At 30.7% G+C, this 23759-nt stretch overlaps 1 protein-coding gene across 2 annotated transcripts in view; it reads left to right on the top strand.

Moving 5' to 3' along the window:
• LOC123691635 overlaps positions 1–23759 on the top strand; it is a 79598-nt gene that overhangs the window by 35390 nt on the left and 20449 nt on the right. For both annotated transcript variants that reach the window (XM_045636128.1, XM_045636129.1), the window contains exons 3-4: positions 5141–5193; positions 19230–19255. The gene's annotated coding sequence lies outside the window, so the exon portion shown is untranslated. The remainder of the gene's footprint in view (positions 1–5140; positions 5194–19229; positions 19256–23759) is intronic.

Raw genomic sequence — 23759 nt, forward strand, 5'->3', positions numbered from 1 at the left:
ATTTATTTCAATAGTTTGAAATAGAAATATTTATATAATGTTTATTGCTTTGGTTATATCCAAATAATGACCGAGAAGAAATCGATCAGGAGTACAGACCACCCGCCTAGTACCTAAATAGGTGGCACTGAAATGTTTCGACATCTAAAGTTCAGTGGATGATATATAATCTCAAATCGTTCTTTATCTAATCATAATCGCCATCATTCGAAACCCAGTAGCGCAAAGCTTCAAATTAACATTAGTATTATCAGGAGTAAGCCTATTCCAAAGACATTGATCTTTAAATTTGCTTGTCTCAAATCAATCAAGTTTGAACAATGGGACGCCGACCCGATATGATTGTAATATAAAACAATTGATCGATCGACATTCTATCAACAGCCCATTTATAGTGCATTGTATTGGACATTTTGAGTTCATTGTCAGTAAATGACCCTCAAAAGAGTGTTTGTTTTAAAAGTATTTAGGTCAATTATTATAATAATAACTCATACTCATTATTTAATAATAGCATATAATAGTAACTACTACTTCATACTTTTTACCCGACTACGATGAAGCCCTATTGGGATACAAATTTTTTCCGAAAGCTTAATAAGCTTTAGCTAAGGCTTTAGCTTTATCCATCTAAATCAACTGCGTGTCTTAACGCTTATTTTAGACTCCATGGCCTAATATCTATTTTATATATTAATTTATCAATCAAAAATCATCATCAGCTGCGCACAAAATATTAAGAAACACAATAAACAAAGTGGTACTTAGGTGGATATAAATAAACGCGTTTATTGTGGGCGAATCAGGTAACGATTTACATTTCTATTAATATTAACAGATAAGGATCTCGCAGTAAACGGTGAGAGGAAACCCATATTTTAGACACAGCCATTACAGCAATTATAATATGACATTTGACATTGCCTTGGCAGCGAAATAAGTGAAGGTTCGAGCGTCGCGCATTGTTCATTACAAACATTCCTAAGCTCAGTGCAGACATTAATTATAGTAAATAATGGTAACAGAAATATATTGAGTAATTAATGTGACTTAAAGGCCTTTTCGTGTAGCGTTTCGCGTGAAAGCTCGAGGTAAATGAGTTGGCGCACCTCAATATTTTCTGCTGATGCATTTGTGCTAAGTACGTCATTTGTTTGGTGGAGTAATGTGGGAGTAATCATGTTGTTTTGGCTTTGTACAGATGTGACGTGACGGGTGAGATTTAGAGTTACTAATCATATTATATGAGGTTTTTTTAGCTTATTTACAGGTTACCGAATTCAGTTTATGTAAATTTCAGTAATGTATAAATATGAATCCGTATTAGTATGACTTGACGATACGACTGTTGACTATTTACGTATCAAGATTTGGCAAAATAATATGTATACAGTCTATACACTCATAGGTATATTATTAAATATTTCATATTCAATGGAAGTAGTCATATCTATGTTAACGTTGTTATAAGCGTACTTGCAAACGTTTAAGTCAGTTTATTATAGGATATGAAATGTAAGTTAATGATTTAAACTATTACGATAGAAACTACCGGATAGCATAGTTCTATCTGCAATTTAATAACGCATCAATTAATGTATTCAATCAATGTAATATATTTCAATTTGACGAGCTTGCCCGATTTAACGGATGAAAAATTCGTGACATCTGATGGGGGTGGGATGATGGAACACGGGCATTTTGTCGCCGGCTTGCGATAAACATCAATATTAATTTGTATCGACTTGCCACGTGATTGGGGCGCTTCCCTTCTGCATTTAATAGCGCCTTTAATAACATGAATATTTAACTTTTTGACATTTTAAACAGTTAATTTTGACATTTTAAACAGTTAAAGTTGTATGCAATTTTTTATAACGCGACCCTGTCTGCATATTCTCGGTGTTTTTTTCATTGTTATTGATAGTTAAATGGTGTCATTAGCAGTGTTATTAAACTATACTACTACTCGAAAAATAAGATTTTAATGCACAGAAAAATTGGAATGTATTTTATAAAACTTTTCGTTAAAAGTATCTGCATAATAAAATTCATACAGAGTCCTAAAATAAGTGTTTCTCTTCTGAAGAAATAAAGTATTGAATAATAACAAATTTTTATATCGATTTGACGATCATCAAAATTTTGCATGATAATTGTTATATTGCACATACGAATGAACATCATATGAACCTAAAATTCGTGGTGAATACATACAATAACGATCGTCATCAATATATGTAACCAAACACATAACAGAAGCTTCATTATTAATGTTTCCTCTCGATAAATAGACATGAACATGTGTAACGTTGAACTTAATTAATAGAAGATATCTCAATTTACATACGCGATAACTGATCTTGTGGCAGCTACGGGTAAACTAATCCTTCATTATTGTTATCACATTAGTACACATACATTTTCACATAACTCTGCTATCTAATGAACGGGAGTGAAGCTCTCAGCGACCCTAAACTTTGAGTGACAGATTTTGGACACCGGTGTAGTGGACTTATCAAATAAATGCTCTTAAAATTTATCGGCATTCTGTCAAGTGGTCCATTTTGTTGTTATTATGAGGTTGATAAAATCGTAACTAGTAAATGAGGAAACCTTTTTGTAATATTGATGAAGTAATAAACCCATTATCGTTACATTTTTATAACAATAACCGGCCAGAAAATATTCATACAAGTGATATTTCAACATTATCAACTTTTAAAGGAAAGTATAATAAGAATAAAATTAAATATTAGCTTACGTAATAAATATAAAATAAAGATTCTATAATAATTTGTCCAGTACGAGTGGTGAAGAAACTTCGATTCCAATATTATTTATTTATGTATATCCATTTACAACTCTGTCAATTATCTTTCATTCACGTAATGAATCAGTTACAAAAACGCCCACGATGTTTACTTAAAAAATTCATCAACCTTGTTTATAATCCATCTCAAATTTGATTAACCAATTAACCTGACATGTAATTAATGCCTTTGGGAACGCTAAGGTGAGAATATTTACAGAATAATTAAATAAAAGACAATACTATTAACATAAAACAATTGAAAGAGTTACGAGACATCCGTTTTGGACTCATTCGTTAGGAAATTCTTAATGGACTTCTCTTCAATGTCAAGTAAACTAGAGATTTGAGTAATTAGCGATTTGGGTCATGGGTATTGAGTGATAAGATAGTATCGTTTATTGCAGATGAGCCTTTTTCATAACGAAATGATGTCATGGGATATAAAGCAGTGAGATAAAAATTTACTTGAACTAGAAACAAAGTAATTAGTGACTATGGTGTTTTGTTTCATAACATTTTATCAAATGTTACATTCTAAACAATATAATTAAAAGTCATTAGCAACTTGCACATTTTCATTCATTTGTCTTAACCTATAGGTATTGCCACAAAACATTGATCATAATAAGGTACATTACTTTCTCCAAACGTAAACATAAATAAAAGTAAAAAACATAGAAAAATAAATCCAACTTAAAAGTAAATTTTATTACATCGATGCAATAAAAACGTTGATTGATTGATTGAGTATCGTCCGTTGGAAATGACACAGTTTTCAATAGGAAAAGAAGGGGAGAAAAAAGGCAGTAATAAAATAAACCAATCTGTATTACTGCTTCACGGAAATCTTCAAATTTTATTTATGTAAAAAGGCTTATAGAATCTGGATGAGACACCTGTACTTGAATAGTAAAAAAACAATTTTTTAAGAAATTATTGTTAAAGTGGTAGGAAATAGGAAATCTCCAAAAGACGCTCTGCTTTTTTCACGAATGCATGGTAAAATTAGTTTACTAAAATCTCCTAGATGTTTAGAATCAAAACCAGAATCTATATACCTTAACCGTACAAATAGATACATATATCTACTATGTACTAACCATAATAATTTTCTTTGAGAGTGCGGTAACAACACAGATGCGAGCGTGACCTATTTCGAAATGTTACATGCGTAACTTGTGAATCCATAATATAGTTATATACAGTCATATGTTTCAACTGCTGCTAAAAACGACACTTTCTATAAATTATAACCAACTGATATATTCCTAGGCAAGTCTAACGCAGTAGTAGATGAAGATGATTGACAGATCTTTTTAGCAATAATTTGGCTTTATCTGTCAGTCAAAATAAAGTGGTAGTCCAAAATAGAGACAACTTAAAACCTAATTAACAACTTTATTAAAGTGATGTTGGAACAAAAGTATTTAGTATAAGTACTAGCATGCATAGTCATTTATTTGTTTTTAATTATTATTCGTGTTAGCTTGTAACACTAAGCATAACATAGAATATGTATTTGGGAAATACAGTACAAAAATGAATTGAATCAATCTGCGTGTTGTTCAGTTCTTAGCACTCTGCTCTACATTCGTTCAGCGTAAAATTTAGAACGGTAAACATAATTTTCCCCATAACCAATTTCGCGATCCAACCTTGAACACTTGCACTGTCCTACATTCCGCCAACCTTTAGAGCGCGAGCATTTTGCGCGTCAGCGAGTTTTGCATAATAATAGTACAATGGATCGATTCGTACAAGCTTGTAGCTATTACAAAACATCGAACACCTCGTAGCCGCCCTCTCGCGTCTCATGAATTATTCGTCGGTGTGAGTTGTGACAACATCGATTCAGCCCCGGTGGACTTACGCCGGATCTGCCGAGTGTAATGTCAATGAATGTAATCGAATACAACAAAACAGAGAAATGCATTTTAATGTATGTAGAATGGAACTTTTGCATTCTGTTTTTCAGTTCTTTGTAGATTTGTTGAGAGTAATAAAATATGGCAAAGGAAAATTTTACAGAATTTGTCTCGAATTTCTTCATCTCAAATTTCGCTTAAAGCCCTTTTCAATTTTTTTGTAAATATACCAGAAACAGTTAAGTTGACGTTGGAGGGACTTCCGATGAAAGGGTAAAGTTTCTTAGTAAAAAAAACTTCCGTCCTTGGACTTATTCAGTATTTCCCTTTAGCGAAAATTCCAGTCATAAAAAAATCCATTAAAATTTCTCGGCCTGTTCAAATGTAACGTACATTTGCTTAGTGAATAAATAATTTTTCTATCAGCAATTTTACTCAAACGAATTTTTTGTTTTTACAGACCGTCTAAGTTCGTGAGAGCCGTTTTCAAGAGTAAAAGTGCCACTCAGAGTCGTAAGTTATGCTTTTTTATTTTAGTTCAGAATTGTACTTAGGAATGCTGCTTTCTTAAATATACAATTTTAATGATATAAAAGTATGAAGGAGTTAATAAACTTACTTTGCTAATGTGGTATTTTTTAATTTTTAACTCAAACTTTGATCTACACTAAAACTCTAATTATTATTTAAGTTCGCTCTTTACTAAAAATAAGTAGGTACATATAAACATCCAAAACTGCCACTACAACAAAACTACAGATATTTATTCACGATTTATAAAAGTTTCAAAACACATATAAATACAAAAATTTCAATAATATAAATACAAAAATCTTTGAACTTAAAAATCATTTACAATCATACTCAAACAGAACATTGCTGCAGTTCTTTTATTGCCATACAAATATTTAACTTCATTGCAGAGATCGTAGCGAATCTGTAAAGGCATTACGGTTGTGATATTTAAAAGCAATTACTGAATACACCGGCAACTATATATAATCTCTTTCAATGTAAAATCCCACCGACCAACTTTAATTAAACGCTTAATATTGATTAAAAATGCATCCACGGTTTAACTTATTACTTAATGAGGCGTTGTAATAAGTATGTTAATGTTTATTAGTCCCAATCGGATTATACGGATAATGGGTTTTATGTATCATTTTATTAAAATAGCGACACAGTATTGCTTTATAATTAAAAATAAATTTCAGTCATTTGTCCGTAAATTGATAACATATTTGTATTTTTCAACTTTGACTTTTGTCTTCGAGTTTACTATTGTCTAAGAATAACATCGAGAGATTGAAAATATAATTTAATAAATCAAATACAATTTCTAGATGCTAGATACAGATAATATTAACGCCTTCGCGCTTATTAATTGTATAATTGGATTGTACTGTCATGACTCAGGTGTTCGTGAAGGACTTGGCGTCTAATAAAATGTATTGACTGAATCTATTTTTGTTGAGGACTTTTTGTTCTTACTATTTGTTAAACTTGCAACGTTTTCTGCAAACAAATCTAGTAAAATTCAACACTTTTAGTAGATTTCATATAGTAGCAAAAATAAAAAGTTATGTACATTTTAAAGCAAATAACACTGCATTGTAATGTTTTATTTAATACGTGAATTTCTTTGACACGTGCATGAAAAAAGCCTTTCACAATTGTTCATATTTGTTTTTCTCTATATATTTTATCCTGGTACATTGTACATTTATGACAAAGGATTACAGTGTTAACTGTACGTAAATTTTAGTTTACTTGTAATAAAATATTACATGAATTTTCTTCGTTTATTTCGCTATGTTCGATATAAATAATTGTTTACAGCGTCTAAAATATAACAAAATTAAACTAAAGTTAAAGGCAATAGCATCACGCAAAATTCATAACTATTTCATTTCCAATTTCAATATATCAAGGGCCATCGAACGTTTGTACAATTTCCAAACAATAGCTGAAGAGTTCTGTTAATATAATTAAGTATCGGAAAGTTTAAAGGCCCCCGTCAATATTATCCGGAGTTCGAGGATAAATGGATTAGGGTAAACAGCATAAAGAGCCTTTTGTATCCGAAATTAAATGTCACCCGGCGTCATTATTCAGCTCTGCCGTGACACCCAGCGGCTGACTGTTACCGCTCTTGATAATAAGTTTATGAACTTCGATTTTGTCAGCTTAATTAATCAACGTATTTGTGCCTTTCTGTACTTTTTAAAGTTCGACATTTTTGCTTACAGCTGTTACAGAACGGTATCAGATAGCGCAAAGGAATGGGGTAAAAGTTTGCGGTAGTCAGGAGTGTTCTAAAGGGGAAAATTTTCTTTAAAGGATTTTCAGGTCTTTGTTTTTTACATAATAAATGTAACGGTCAGAGATTTTTATAAAAATTTGAGAAATATTTTTATTTACCACGACCATGTTATAATATTTATATTCCATGACATGGAATAATACACTGTATTATTATAATGTTTAGATAATAAATAATATAGTACTTATAAGTTTAATTAATATAGTACCCTATTTATAAAATTTGAAGGTAGAGCTATTTGTATTTGTTGTAAGGTGTAAGTATGTTGTGTTGTATGTGAAATTCATTGACCTAGAAGAATATTTCTTCTCAAGTTTCGTTTTTCAAGATAAAACTTCATTGATATATATCTATAAACATCAATATCGTGATAAAGCATCGCCCATTATATCTTATAATGAAGCCGCTCTTCAAACATCACAAGCAATTAATATCGTCGTCACATGTAAAAGACGTTTTACAGCATTCCATTAATTATATTTGTAACGGCTGTCGAAGATGCTCAACCGAACTTTATGGCGGGAATTAATTTAATAAATATTTAATTATTATTATAACAGGGTGAGGACACCGTGCTGTAATTAAAATGTTTATTGTTCATTTTGTTGTTTGGTATTTCCGGGAAATTTATTATTTTTATTCAGATAGAAAGTTTGATGCTTATGCGATTTGAATTTTGTTAATTTTTTAAAAGGTTCTCGTAATGGATAGATACTTATTTTGCATAGTAAGTATATTTAATAATCAAATCTAATGCCTCCTCCACACTACTCGCGAAGTTCCTCGGCGAAGTACTCGGCCGAAGTTGACTGAAGTCCGCGGTGCTACACTACACACTCGTTCAACTTCGCGAGGAACGCATACGTTCATATTCAGAACGAACTTCAGGTAACTTCGTGCCCTTTGACTCGGGCGCAAAAACCGACAACAAACGGAAGTCGACCGAGGCGAGGTAAAGTTGGACGAAGTAAGCCGAACTGCCCCTCTACACTATTCTATTCGTCTAACCTCGTTCAACTTCGCGAGTAGTGTGGAGGAGGTGTAAAACAATAGTGGCAGTATCTATAAATATCACAAAAGACACAATAATAAAAATATTGCCGTCTTATTCCGCGGTAATTTTATTCTGAATGACGCATCATAAGCGCTGAAATGTTCATGGCAATTCGTACTAAAAATATAACAAGATCGTATACACTATACACGATCGTAGAAACAACGAAGTAAAAGCCAACAAAGTTGTGAAATGCTGCACAAGATGCGACACCGCAACTCTAACAAATGTTTGGGTCGGCTCTAAGTCATCTAATCAAGGATCACAGAGTCAAAACAGCTGCGGACTCTATTTTGTATGACGTATTATAATCTGTGGTATTTGTATACGTTATCGCTGTGACGTAGTGACTAAACAATGCGCGCGCCTAATATTCTGAAGCTTAAATATTTTCTAATTAAATTATAATCACATATAATAGGCATGACGAAAGATTTTGAAATCCTCTTCCTTACATGTGTGTATACGTTTACTTTACAAGAAAAACCCTATATTTCGGTAATATACTTAAATTTATCGAAGATAAAAGCCATTTTTCAAAAAATATTTATTAACTGTGCCAAAACAGCTCGCAGGTGTCATGGCGTAGGCGTGACGTCACTCTTTAGTAAATACGTAATTATTTGTACGCATTGCGAAGAAAATTAAAGAAATATGTATTTAATGTGTGTTATAGAAACGAATTTCAAAGTTTATAAGTAGTGTACAGTATTGCAGTGTGAATCCACATAAAAATAATGCTCAAAAATGTGTTAGTAATTATTTCAAGCGAGAAAATAATAAGAAATGATTGTATAAAGTTGGCGTGGAGAACCCCGAAACCACGTATTCGTGAATTCGCAATTATATTTCTGTTCTGAGTCGATAAAGCATACGTGAAACAATAGAAAATAAATAAAAATGCGTATTCTCAACATAATATTCATAACAACAAAATACATCAGCGTGAGTTGTTTACTTAATCGTGACGTTACGCGTGTTTTAGTCAAAATGGCGAACTGCAGAATTTCAATGTTTTATTTTATTGATAATCTCATTGATCTTAATGTTTTTAAGATTTTTAAGTCACTATATTTAATTTATTTATTATACATTTTCCCTTAAAAACACTAATACGATCATTTATGGATACTGTCGTCATGCCTATTATATGAACAGGATCAAGAACAGGATGATAGTATTTTTTGCATTTGACATAGCATTATTTGTTTACATATCGCTTATCTTATTATTATGATAAACGTATTACGCAAAGCATTTTAAATATTTCTATATTTCATGAAAATCATTCTAGCCATTTCCAAAATTCAGATTTAAAATTTACAATAAATTGTTTGAAAGGACTATAGAAAGATATATTAGATTGGCTATCACAGTCCCACAACAGAACTAATAACGTTGATAACACTCGTTCCAGCAGATGCATATAACTCATGATTCAGAAGATTTCCCAGAGCGGCGCAGTTCAAAGTTAGAGATTCAAGCTGCTCGTTATCTGCAAGTGTCATGTAAAGTATTCGAAGCACGTAAATTACAAAGTTATTGTATCGCACTGTATTTGCTAAGTTTCGACAGGAAATAATAATATATATTGAGACTGTACTATGTAATTTGAAGATAATAATTTCGATAGTAAACGATTAATGACGTTCTATTTTGAAATAATAAATTAGGCGCAAGCTAAAATTCAATATCGATAAACTAGATAAACTTCGAAATAGCCATATTATATCGATTATTATGTTTCACCGTATATAATATAAGTATTTACGAATTTTATCGAAAAATATATAAATAACGCGACCCATCTTTTATTTTTTAAATAATAATATATTAAGTAACACAATGTTCCACTGAACATAATGAACTACCCCAAATTATCATTGTATACTAATATTATTCTTGAATGGATAATCAGTTGTATCATCACATTTCAAAGGACATTTTGTAACAGCATTATACAGTCGTCTACGAGCATTGTGAAACCACCACCAATTATTCAATCTGAAGACTTGCTTTGCTTCCAAATTAACATAATAGAAGCAAAATACCTTATATTTATCCTACCCACGTTTTGTCTGTACACCGATTACTGTCTTATGTTAAGTATCGAATAATTTGTCTGCCAATTAACTATTACAAACTAATTTATATGACCAGCCTATTTTAAATATTTTGAAAATGTAAGTTTTTTTTATCGGGAATAGGAAAGCGCTTGACGACAATCTCGCATGATGTTTAGCTGAGATGTGGTCTAAGATGGAACGCGCTTCCCTAGAAGGTACCTTTTCACTCTCTGCTTGAAGACCCAAGTTAGTACTGACTAGCTACGTAGCAGGTTACCTTATAAAAATATCCTTACCCTACAAAACACTTCCTTTAGAAAATTAATCGTAATTTTATTTATATATTTTCACTAAAAAATGTTTTCATATGAATTTTTGTCGTAGGGTCAGTGGTCTTATCTCGCACGATTATGTTATTAACAACACCGCTATTAATGAAGTCGACACTATTAGAGATTTGGGTATATTGGTGGACAAAAAGTTAACTTTTTTACCGCAGATAGAAGACGTAGTAAAAAGAGCTTCAAAAACTTTAGGCTTTGTTACTCGCAATACAAAAATGCCCAAACAAAAATTATCTTATACAACTCTATAGTAAGAAGTATAGTAGAATACGGTTCTGTTGTCTGGCGCCCACACTACGCAACACATATCCTCAGATTAGAGCGTATTCAACGCAGGTTTACAAACCATTTAGTGTTCTGCGAAGGCGAATCAAAAAAGCTGAAATCGTATGAAAGCCGACTGAAAAAGTTTAATATGACATCGTTGGAACAACGCAGAGATCTGTTGGATATGGTTTTTCTGTACAAAGTCTTTCAAAATGCTATTGACTGTGAGAAGCTACTCAATCAATTTAAATTCAATATCCCTAAGCATTATCCAAGGAAACAAATTACGAACTTGCTATTTGCACGTCAAAACAGAACTGTTCTGGGTCGCAACTCCCCCATTCCTAGACTATGCACCTTACACAATAAATATAGCAACTCAGTGGATATTTTCTCAGACTCCCTCTATAAGTTTCGGAAAGCAATGCTTAACATTATGACTTAATTCTTTTTCAAATTCACATATCATAATTATTGTCAGTATGTCCGTAATAAATAGGTTAAATGTAATAACTTTTTTTAATATTGCCTGCTGTAGTTAATCAGAATTCTGTAATGTTAAGAGCACACACATTTCATTTTTGTTTAATTTGTATTGTATGTAGATATTGCCTAATTTATTATTAATTTTTGTGAATGTAGTGTTCATCTGTAATAGTTGTGCATAATAATGTATAAATCCTATTGTTACTATTTAACGAGAATGATACATATGTAACAACTGGTGATGAACCTTTTTAATAAATAAAAAAAAAAATATATAAACCATCTAGCTTTTGCGTTGAATAATCATCTCTGAGCTTTTTGTAACCTTGGTTTATCCTTGACTTGATCTGTGTTATAAATAATTACTAGTCTCTAGTTATGACCGTAAAGAGGCTATTCGTCTTGAACTTGTATAATAGATTGGTCATACATTTTACTATCTTGTTTGTTTATGTTTACAACACAGATGCAGTACATTACATAACGAGGTAAACAAGTAACTACATGAGCGTATTCCGCTAGTAAGCATTGACACACTATGCATTAAAATAAATTCTCTAGTTTCACAATAACATTGTTCTTGATTGTCTTGGTTATAACAAAATAATTACGTAAGTACGCGTCAATGTGACAAAAATTTAAATAATTTTTATTCAATTTTGACGTGTAGGTGTGTAAAATTAACATTAATGTAATAATTGTCAAAGTATCTACCTACGGCATTGTTTGTAATTTTCCTACTTTCAACAAACATAGTTGTAATATAATAAGCACATAAGTAAAGTTTACTACAATTTACCTCACCTACAGTAATAACAATCTATCTATTTATGCCAATATATAACATATATCACTACAACGGAAATTTCGTCTGTATAATTATAAATTAAAAAGCCAGCTTATTATTTGCCACTTATACAAGATTCATGCGCTGTAATTCCACTCCGTTCGTAATTACTAAACAATGTTTGAGTAAATTAGCCTCATAAACGAATTAATTAGTGATAATCGTGCGTAAATCTGTGCGCACTAGGTGTAAAAGTGAGCTCGCCTTGAGAACGGATTTCTATTTTTCCACAGCCCTGCTGAGCCAATTACATGATGTAAAGAGGACCTTATAATTTGTAATGAGATTGTGCGTTACGATAAATCAAAGAGAGCGTGGCTGCGTATCATCAGACTGCTTATCTCATACTTTATGTTCCGTAATTCTTTGCGCCATTGCGTACACTAGCTCCGTCATGAGAATACAATTTTATGCGTGTGTTTGAGGTGGGTTAATGTTTAAATATTTTTTCATTAGTGTTTTAAATATAACCTAGTATTTCGAAGTTCAGGAAATTCACTTCCGTTAAGTTGAGTTCACTAACATTCTAAAATGAATTAGGTAAATCGACCCATTTCGTAACTTACTAGTTAGAATTATATTAAAGAACGAATTTGCTCGATACAAAGCACTTCTATATTCTCACTATCACAATACACTATAATTATAATTCTCCATGAGATAAACTCTAAACTATATCCTTTGTGACGCTTGCCACAGCTATATACAGATATAAAATGGATTAGCTTGAAAAGAAACAATGCTGTTTATTGCACTTATTTGCAATACGCAACCACGAGTGCCTTATCGCTATGAAGTACACTTGATTGGGCCACACTAGGCCATTTGCCGTGGGAGCTTCCCACGTGACAATAATAATTAGCTAACCAAGCTTTAGCCACTTTAAATTGTCACTGCTATTCACGTTACATTTTGTGTATTATTATTATTAGAACTATGACTTTATTAAGTTTCACTTTAAGAAGAACAATTGAAAAGTTAGTCTTTTCAATTGTTCTTCTTAAAGTAAAAGATAAATACTCTTTTACTTTTTTAATAATTTTGGTTTTGTCTTTTTAATCTGACACGTACGTGTTTTCACTATCTATAGCATTTCACTTAAAAAGTAAAAATGTAAATAACCTTTGTTTTAGAACGATAATGGTCAGACTAAATTATGGTTTTATTAACACAGTTACTCGAGATTTCGGATAATATTGATCTCATCTTTTCACTAAATAATGCATACAATTTATTTTGGTAAAACTGCAGATAGCTCTATTTTGAATCATCATTTGTAACACAATCAAATTACTCGGTTCGTATCAAACAAAACAAATTAATATGCGATATCCATATCAATATCAAAACTCGGTACAATACTAATTCCTATAGTTACTAAAATTGCCAACAGCAATTTCTCGTGACGGTTGAAAAATTATATTTGTCAATTGTTTGTCATATCAACACAAATACATTTATAATGACTGCACGTTGCACATGACTGCTTCGATCAATGTAAAACGTTATTTTATTTATATATATTTATTTATATTTATATAATAGGTACTAGCTTTCCGCCCGCGGCTTCGCCAGCGTTTTCAAAGAAAAACTCGTTCTCGTAGGATTTCCCGGATTAAACCTATCCTATGTCCTTTCTCGGGTATCAAAATATCTCTATACCAAATTTCATTCAAATTGGTTCAGTAGTTAAGGCGTGATTGAGTAACAGACAGACAGACAGAGTTACTTTCGCATTTATAATATTAGTATGGATTATAATATATTCACGAATCACGACAACTACCGAAATGATAATTGTTTTTAAGTGAATTTAAATCTGTTCCAATTAAAATGACTAGAAAGGTAGGTATGCTCTAATTGATGAAGAAAACCTAAAAATTGACTTTAGGTTTAATTTAGAAATAAAAGAGCAATAATATCGCTCTAAATGCATCCGAAACAGCCGTATCAATGTTTAATTACTCATCTAACCCTTCTGAATATTCTTATTATACGTTTTGCTTATTTTTAAACGACAATATTTGTAATTTCCGCAATAAACACACAATTATTTATTCTTTTTATATTCAATAACATAATAATAAACAACACAGGATTTTAAATTTTCGCAAGATACTAAAATAAACAAGGTCAGTCACATGTACTTGCTAAATCAGAGACACAAATAACATTAAAAATTATAAGCTAGCTTTGTAATTATATTTTGTAAAACCGTTATCAACAATTTTTTTTTAAAATTGTTTGTTTGTCAAGATCATTGTTTAAATATAATCAAAAGATCTTGACCCCATCCCGTAGGGGAAAATATTTTGTTTTCTTAATAAAAATAAAAATATTTATTATATTTTATTATTATATTATAATCCTTTTAGATATACTTATTTTAATCCGACAATGAATATATTTAATCTATTCTAATAATAAAAAGCTGAAGAGTTTGTTTGTTTGCTTGCTTGAATGCGCTAATCTCAGGGGTCTGATTTGAGAAATTACTTCACTGTTTGACAGTCCGTTTATCGAGAAAGACGATCATCTATAGGCTGTATATCATTACTCTGGAACGGATCAATGCGCGTAAAGCCGCGGGGTACAGCTAGTGTTTAATAAACTTGGCTTTCACCTTCTGTATTAACCAGTAATTTAGCTACAAAAGATAATTGTACATCCATAATTCAACTAACATTAAATATGTGCCAAAAAAGTACACTAACGTAGTTATAATATCCGTAATAACTCATTGCGGTCTCTAACGAACGCTAATTTTATTCATGGTTGGAGGTGGCGTGCATTTGGGACGCTTTTAAATAAATCCTTATGAATATGTATCTTCCAAATAATGCTTCTTTAAATAACGTTGTAATTAGTTACGTAACAGTTGTTTTCATACAATTTTTGTGTAGAAAATTATATCATTCTAGAGTACGCTGAAGAAAATAAAAAAGTAAATGAAAATGTGATAATAAAATTTTAAATGAAATTTTTTAAATGTCGATTTGACGATACTTTTCATAATTTCATTTGATTTTTAATGAAAAGTTTCGTTAAAATTACGGAGGCTTTCGTATCTCAATGTGAGTATTGTAAAGTAAGGATGTGGGTTTTCTTCGTAATGTCATAATATACCTATAAAATAACAATTAAACTGGCATTTTATTTACTCAGTAATTATCCCGCAGAGAGCGTGACTCAATTCATATCAAAATACGCATCTGCCTGCTATTTATAGAAAAAACATCGCAAAAGTAAAATTAACAAAAATTTTAATGACTGTGCGTTTATTTCATGCCAATAAGCTCTACGGTCGGACACTTAAACTAATATTTTTAAACAGCTCATACGATTTTTCACTAAACATTTGATACGTGAAAGTCATTTGGTCTTATATGTACTTAGTTATTACAAAATATAAATTATGAAATATGTGATAGCCTCTGGTAATGTAAATGGAATTTTTATATATATTAGTAGAAATAAATATATCTATCTGAACATTTTATTCGATAAAGCGATTTTATTAAAAAAAATCTAAGCGATATCATCCACGGTTTAGTAAATGTATGAATGGCAATTTAGATAGATTTTTATTTGATAGATTCGAATATTAGAGAATCTATTGATACGAATCTTTTTTATTCGTATATTTACGGTTCAATAACAATGGATCTGGACTAAAATATTAGACCTATTGTTACTACAACTATATTATTATTTTAGGCATATAAAGAAACATACGTTCATATTCTATAATACTTAGGTTAGATTATTATATAGTTATTGTTTTCTACATATATCTCATATATATAATAATTCATTGAGCAATTTGCAAAGTGCATTTGTTTCAACACTACATTGACAACACCGTGTATTTCTACACATTGCATCTAACAATTCAATCAATCGATGATCAACAATAGATCTGTTTTCTCAACGAGAAAAGTTGACAAAATGATCATCAACGCGGCAAACCCGTCACGAACATCATCAATGAAATCACGATTGGAATGATTAGATAGCGCAATCCAATTTCATAGGAATATCGGCTGCGACGGCACAATGCAATTTGTTATTGAAGTTTCGACACAAGTGTCCCCGGTTTTCATCTTCATAACATTTGGTGCTGTTTGAATCGTATTCGGTAACGATATTTGAATGTTGACGTTCACGTTCTACCGAAGTTCAGCATTATCTTCATTTCATACTATAATACAAATATGTTATATTTCATACTACGTCTAACCCGTCGGTCAATATGATCTTCCATAAGACGAACTCATTACTACTATGTATTTATAGTTATACAAAATAAGTAAATGTAGAAAAAGTCTATATTTTCTCTGAACTGTAGGTACGAAAATAACCGGCAGACGAATAGTAACTAAGATTTATAATACTAGAATAGATATTCTAATTAATCACGGATAATTCATGAATCATGAGCGATAGTTACGTATATGACTAACGCTATGCGTAAATTACCAATTTCTGTTAAACCAACGATCATAGTTAACAGGAGGGATATCGAAAATTGGCTCCGTGTAATTATGAATCGGATTAACTTAATTAAATTGCACAATCAAGAGCTTTCATAGGTTCACTACCGCTACTGAATATGTTATATACTCCTCATAATGAAGTATAAATTATAACATATTTTTTTTATTGAAGTGATACTTCTTTATCGGGGTTGGGAAAAAATTTATGTAACATTTTTTCATTACGCGTGACTTTTTTCCGTTACGCGCCATCTTTTTCTTATGGACCATACCACACGTGATTCGACGTATTTCTGTAAAGTTGCATATATATAGTAAATTATTTTTTGAAAAATAAGGTCATAAAGAAGTTTTACTTCTTACGTGTACACACATTTTTTTATTCACATGCAGAGTTTATAAAGAATATATTTACATTTTACACTGAGAATGGAAAACTAATCTCAAATGCGAATCATTAATATTATTAAACAATCAAAGAAATACCTTTGAATGTTGAAAAGTGAACCCCATGCATAAAATATTCAAGCTTATAAATAGAATAGAAGCATAAGTAGATTTGGCAATAATCGTACTTCACCTACCGTTGAGACAACAAATTGTTTTATCGCTATTCCTGAAAAGGTTCCACCAACGCGCACGTAATTCTTTCCAGTCGGCATACAAACAGCCCCTAAGGAGGCGACAATCCTCACCGCAAACAATAAAAATATATATAAAAATAAATTTGATACTTGAAAACCGACGGCCGTGAGGAATATACATTATTTTGATGATTCCACTATTCAACCGGCTAGGGTTAGTTTTTGCCATTTATATTCAACTTATTCAAGTAACTCGAGTAAACAGACTAATAAAACTTTATGTTACTCTATCCTTTGTCACCTAACAGGTTTATTACTTACATTTTTGTTTGTAACGAAATAACCACCTATCTTCTTGTGTTTCTGTATAAACTTACTATGGTTATATAAATGTATGAAACGAGTCGACGCATTAGACAAAAGATTAAATCTCCCAGTCTTATATTATTTTCATTCGAAAATAGCCAGCCATAGTAAAAATATTCAGTCTGAAATGTCCAATTACGTATGTCAAATCGCTGAGATGAGAATTTTATTTTATTTAAAACTGAAATGGACTCTATTTAAGAAAGAATTTAGTCCGATGCTTTTAACCCTCGGACAGATCTAATCAAGATTGATGCTAAAGTATACCAGCTGTACATTTTTAGATCTTCTAAATAGATAGTACAGAGACCTAAAAATAATTTCAATGACACTATACTTTTTAAAGGCAAAATAGACATAAACATAATATTATTATAACACACTGTTTGGAGTTTTATGTACCTACTTCTAAATAATTATAGAATATGTATATTGTAAAATGTAGTATAACTTTGTCATAAAAGTCGGTGAAGACAGTTATTATACAATCATTGTGAATCGTATTTTATAGTAACAACGCGTGTCGAATGTGTAACGATAACGCATACTGTCGGAAAACATAATCATAAGTCCATTGAAGAACACTTCGAAAGCATCCACTGAGGAATGCGCAATTAGGGCTGCGGCGAAATATTTTATTTTTATTTTTTTATTTTTATTTTATTCATAAAATTTCATTGAAATATTATTTTAATACTTATGAACCACGATGATTTAAAGATGATTCAAATTGATAATATTAATGTCAAATTTATATAATTTTATACCATCATGGATTACACAGCTAAGTACACAGCTTTCTGTAAGTTTAAATGACAAATCATGTATGCAATTTACACAAACTGAATTTAGCCTTTATAGTATATTCAGAATTTTAAGCAAAAATCGAAGGAGCACTACTACTACTTTACTCAATATAACACCCTTATTTTAAAACAGCAAAGTTTTCATTAAAAACAAAAGCTATCACTAACTTATAAACTATTCAAGCTTCCTAATGGAGCTCTAAGTGAAGGCTTTTGAAAACTTGGCTACCTTTCACGGCTACCGTATTTTCTTTTCAGATAATAATTATAACGTGAATTTAAAATATTAGGGATTTATATATCCTATCTTTAGGTTTGATATCATTGAATGATGAGTAATAAACAATGTTTTTAGTGAAATGTGTTAAATTTTTCAACGTTTACTCCTTTATCTATCTATACATATTATAAAAAATTGTAGAAATACTACCTAACTACATATATCATTAAAAATATATATGCAAGCGGAAACGAAACAAAAAAGAGAAAAAATAACTGTCCAATACAAGAACTTTTTTACCAAATTCTAAAAGACCGGAGTGGTGTACAATTTGCCTAGGAATCGAATTCACGCAAATTGATGTTTAGGGAATGTGCTATATGCGTAGCAAGTCACGCTGTCACGCGGAGTGACGCGCGACGTGCTGCGGAATAATGACTGCCAAATGAACTGAAAACGGGATTCAAATGCGTGACGCAATTGCATTAAAGAACTGGTTGGCTGCTGCATAAATAATGGGTGTTTGATTTATTGGCTGAGGCCTAATCTAAGGTTCAAAATTCAAATTTTGTTGTTGAGAAAAAATAAATCAGAGCTTAATAACAATCTGATTTCAACAATTAAAATCAAATATTATATGTTATTTGTTCAAACTTTTACTAATGAAAAATGTACATTGGTTTTCAGGTAGTCAAGTTGCTGTTATCAGAAAAGTAAGTAAAAATTTTAGCAATCGAATTTTGCAAAATCTTTAGTTATGGTCGACAATCGAAATATTGGAAACAAAAATATATTGGAGACTCTCTCACAGATAATTTACTGGAAAGATCAATGATGTACTTTCTTATATATTATCCTACAAAATAATGCCACATATGTAACTGATATACCTATTTAGACAATCATTGGAAATAGATCCCATAATCCGCTCTTATACCTCTGTATTTAAACATCATCGAACATCAATTAAGCACAAATAGAGCGGAAGCTGGGATACGGCCCTCAAGGTGTGAGCGCAACCATTAATCCCAAAAGTGGGATCATTTTAGCCAGTGATTCGTAGAATTAATACTAATTTAGTAATATATTTAATTTGTGCATATTCATTTTAATGTAAAAATTACTCCACAATACCTACCTACAAAAATCCAAAGTTTTAAGTTTAAATCTCGTTATAATAATATTTGACATCGTTTTTCTAGTCCGCGTGTTATAAAATGTCTAGTACCATTTATCTAATAGCTAGTTATTTAATCCCACAAACTATTTCATTTTGAACTTTAAATTGGACGTATATTATGTACACACGGGCTCTTCAAAGCTTCATGTCTGCGAATAATGATGGCGCGTCTGAAGCACACGTGACGATGAATTAAGGCACCACACTAAACGTATGTTTTAGTTTCACCTCGCATTTTAGAAGGAACAATTTAGATGCAAACGAGCCTCGAAATATTGTTACTGGGCGCTCTTATTTCAACTTTTAACTCGCGCGTAACATGCTAGCGCTGTCGTTAAAGTAACAATGTATATTTGTCTTGAATTTTGAATTTTGTTTGAATATTTAATAGTAAGTAGCAGGTTAATCCAAATTCCAGGCAGCTCTATAAATAATTGGATTACTCTTTTATTTACTAATGTCTTAATACCCTTATAAAATATTACATCACGCGAAAAGAACATTAAATAAAGGTGGCTTGAATAAATATAATAAATGATATTATTATTTAAGTCAAACAATAAGTCTTCAGGAATGATTACTTTATTAATAATCAATTTTTCAATTTAATAAGTCATAAGGCAGGTAAGAGAAACAACAGACAAAGTTCGGAGGGTAAACAAATATTATAATTAGAATGTATAGGGCATTCAATATTGTATCAGCAATATATGAACTTTTAAATATATTGAATTCATTGATAATTTAGCTAACATACGACTACGTTATTATTCTTTTTCAACAATTAAAACAACAATATATTTCTGTAAATTATTGTAATACAAAATGAACATGTAAACAAATCTGTTTAGTTGTGAAATATACAATACAATAACGCAATTGTCGCAAGTCGTCTCAGAACCGACGTTATATTGATCCCTTCATTTACATGTTATCCGTAGCAATAAGAAAATCCCTTCGCAGTACTGCAATTACACTTCGACAGCTCGAACGTAATTATATTGGAATAAATTATTCTTGAAAGGATGACAACATTATTGTAACGATCGTAGAATCTATTCATATGAGCCGCTTTCCGCTTTGTATATAAATTGTATGGCTCGATTATAATATTTTATGAATATTAATTTTGTAACTTTTAACTCGTGTCAAATATAAATGGCGTTAATATCTTTATAATTCAGAATGTTATCTTGTATTGTAATGCGACTCTATTGCGAAAATTAACCTTTATTATGTCCATATTATGTCCTACGTAGTTATCGTGCATATTATTGTTTTCGTTTTAAATATCTAACAATCAAATTGTCAATGTAATTCAGAAGGTCATTAATACTTATTATCATAAATAGGGAAGATTTAACTACGGTCCATATTAATCTTCACTTTCAAAATCCATAGGTACACATTTTCAGACTAAAAAGTAATTCGAGCCCCAGATTTCAGTGCCCCGTATAAATTATAACATACCTAAATATAATTGGATTCGGTCCCAAAAAACATGGTGTCTTATAAATTCCAATAGTGAAAAGCGAGCAGGTGAAGAGGGTCGCATGCAATAACTCTTCCTGCATCTCGGAATAACATCCGTCGATACTGTTACGTGTTACTTTTTGCTTCCTACATCGTCATAAAAGTTCGGTGCAGAACATGTGAAAGCGTCATTTTTTGGCCTATTTCTATCATGTGCATTATTTTTATTGATGTATAATTTACGTAAAGTTATGCTATTTATTGTATTGATTTTTTTTGTTCTAAAAATATATTTAAAAAGTAATGAAGCCCACATGATATAAATTTTTCTGTATTAAATATGTACATTACCACATAACAATGATTTTAGAAAATGTAGACGTATTTAAAATTGTAAGAAGATATAAACGTCCATGACATGCGTTGAGAAAAAATAAACATTTTAGCACATATTTTGATTTGATTGGAGTTGAAACATAGATTCTGTTCCACTAATAATTTCCGTATCTAAATTGTTGTCTTGGCGGATCAAAACCAATTTCTGATCGGATTAGTATCGGTTTGTAATTAAATATTGCTGTGAAAATCTATTGAAACAAGAAAAAAACTAAGGAAGTAATATTTTCTAATATTCTATTCTATATCTTATTTAAATGCACATCGCGTTACAGAGCTTACTTTGGTGTGATAAATAAATATTATTCGATCCGTCAATTTGTTCATTTACGCGTAGCTAATAATTATAATAAACTTTGCAGTGACTGAATAGTTTATCTTTTCACAATTTAGATCAATTTAAAATTCGCCAAGTGATTATTTTTTTATAATTATAATGCATTTCTAATTATGTCACATAATATAAGTACATACAAGTACAACAACGTGAGGTTACATACTCACAAAGTTAATTAACTCAGATAATTGTTTAGTCAATAAAGATAAGCTTAATTTATCCAGATAAGAAAAGGAAACATATTGTAGTGCAGGCGGTGAAAAAAAGCTTTATAGTCGATAACTCACGAAACTTCCTTTAATAATGAGATTATTTTCTCTTTAATATTATTAATTCTAATTGCAATTAACGAAGGGCGGTACGAGGTATAAACTGAAATAAATTTTTAGAGCTACAAAAATAAATAAGTAATTTTTTCTTAAAAAAAATCATTACTATTTATTGTAATGTTCGTACAAAGTTTGCTGAAATATATTCGCAACCAGAATGTATTTACTGAAAGAGAATCTTACAAGAACAAACTTTAGTAGATATTTGTCTTAGTATCGTATTCACAGTTCAATGGAAACAAATAAATTGCAATAAATCACAAGCATCTAATCTCCCGAAGTAATACAGAGTAAACAAAGCAATAAAAAGAAAAAGTATAATGAAACTACAGTGGATATTTGTCGGTACCTGTGACGAAACGAGCGCTCTTAGTATGAGAAACACGATCATATATTTTATGTTACTAATATACTAGAAACTTCTACCATTTTATAAGAAAAATGACTTACTAAACAGCTGTAGCCTGTAATGGCATTAGATACACTATGTATCTAATAACTTTTCATTATGCTTGTACTTTTTAATATAATGTTAAATTATTCATTGAAATTGATTAACTTTAACGTTAACACCTGCTCAATAAATCAGTATTAAAACGTTAATTAAAATGCAATTCTCCAACTTGTTCTTAATTTTAAACTCAAAGACTTATTCATTGCCTTTGACTCTAGTACATATTATTACCAAGCTAAAAATCATTTCCTTAAACCATTATTTCTACGACTGAAAAAATCGATTAAGCTTCCCTACTGATTAAATAGCAAAGTCCAGACATTCTTTTGTCTTTTCATTCTTTAATAACCTCATCAAAAGAAACTATTCTTATATTAATTTCAATATAAATTTCACTGAGACTATTTATTAATAGATAAAATCTTAATTAACTACATAAGTGACATTATCACTATCATTTTAACTATGTTACGTTATACTGAAATTTCTTATAATAATATTTACAGGAAAATCATAATTGATAACCCAAGACTAATAATTTTAATATTAGGTAATTAATACTATGTATATCTGATTGTTTACTTTCTATATTTTAAGATCCTATAGAATTTGGGCTACAACTATTTTAATCAACCACAAAAAAGAAATATGAACTACAACGCAACGCAAGCAAAGCCGACAGCGTAAAGCTAGCAACAAATAAACATTCGTCACGTATCATAGCTGACTTTTGACCTCATAGAATAATGAACGTGCAAGCCCACACTAACCTACGCTTTGTTATGGCATTCATATACCAATTAAACCAAAATGATCGATCACGGCTACGCGTAAATGAAGACGGTTTATTTATATCAATCTTAACACTTTATAAAAGACAATAGAACAACGCCTTGACTTATTGATAAAAATTGCCAAGGTTTACGATGGTGAGTCAAACTATTATGTTTCATGTAAACAAAACATTATAAAGCCTTAAGAGGCGTTTTAAATTGAATTAATATAATTGAATAAACACGTTCACGCTTAACAATTCTGAGAAATATAC

Source organism: Colias croceus, chromosome 5 (assembly GCF_905220415.1).
Source record: "Colias croceus chromosome 5, ilColCroc2.1".
Lineage (NCBI taxonomy): Eukaryota > Metazoa > Arthropoda > Insecta > Lepidoptera > Pieridae > Colias > Colias croceus.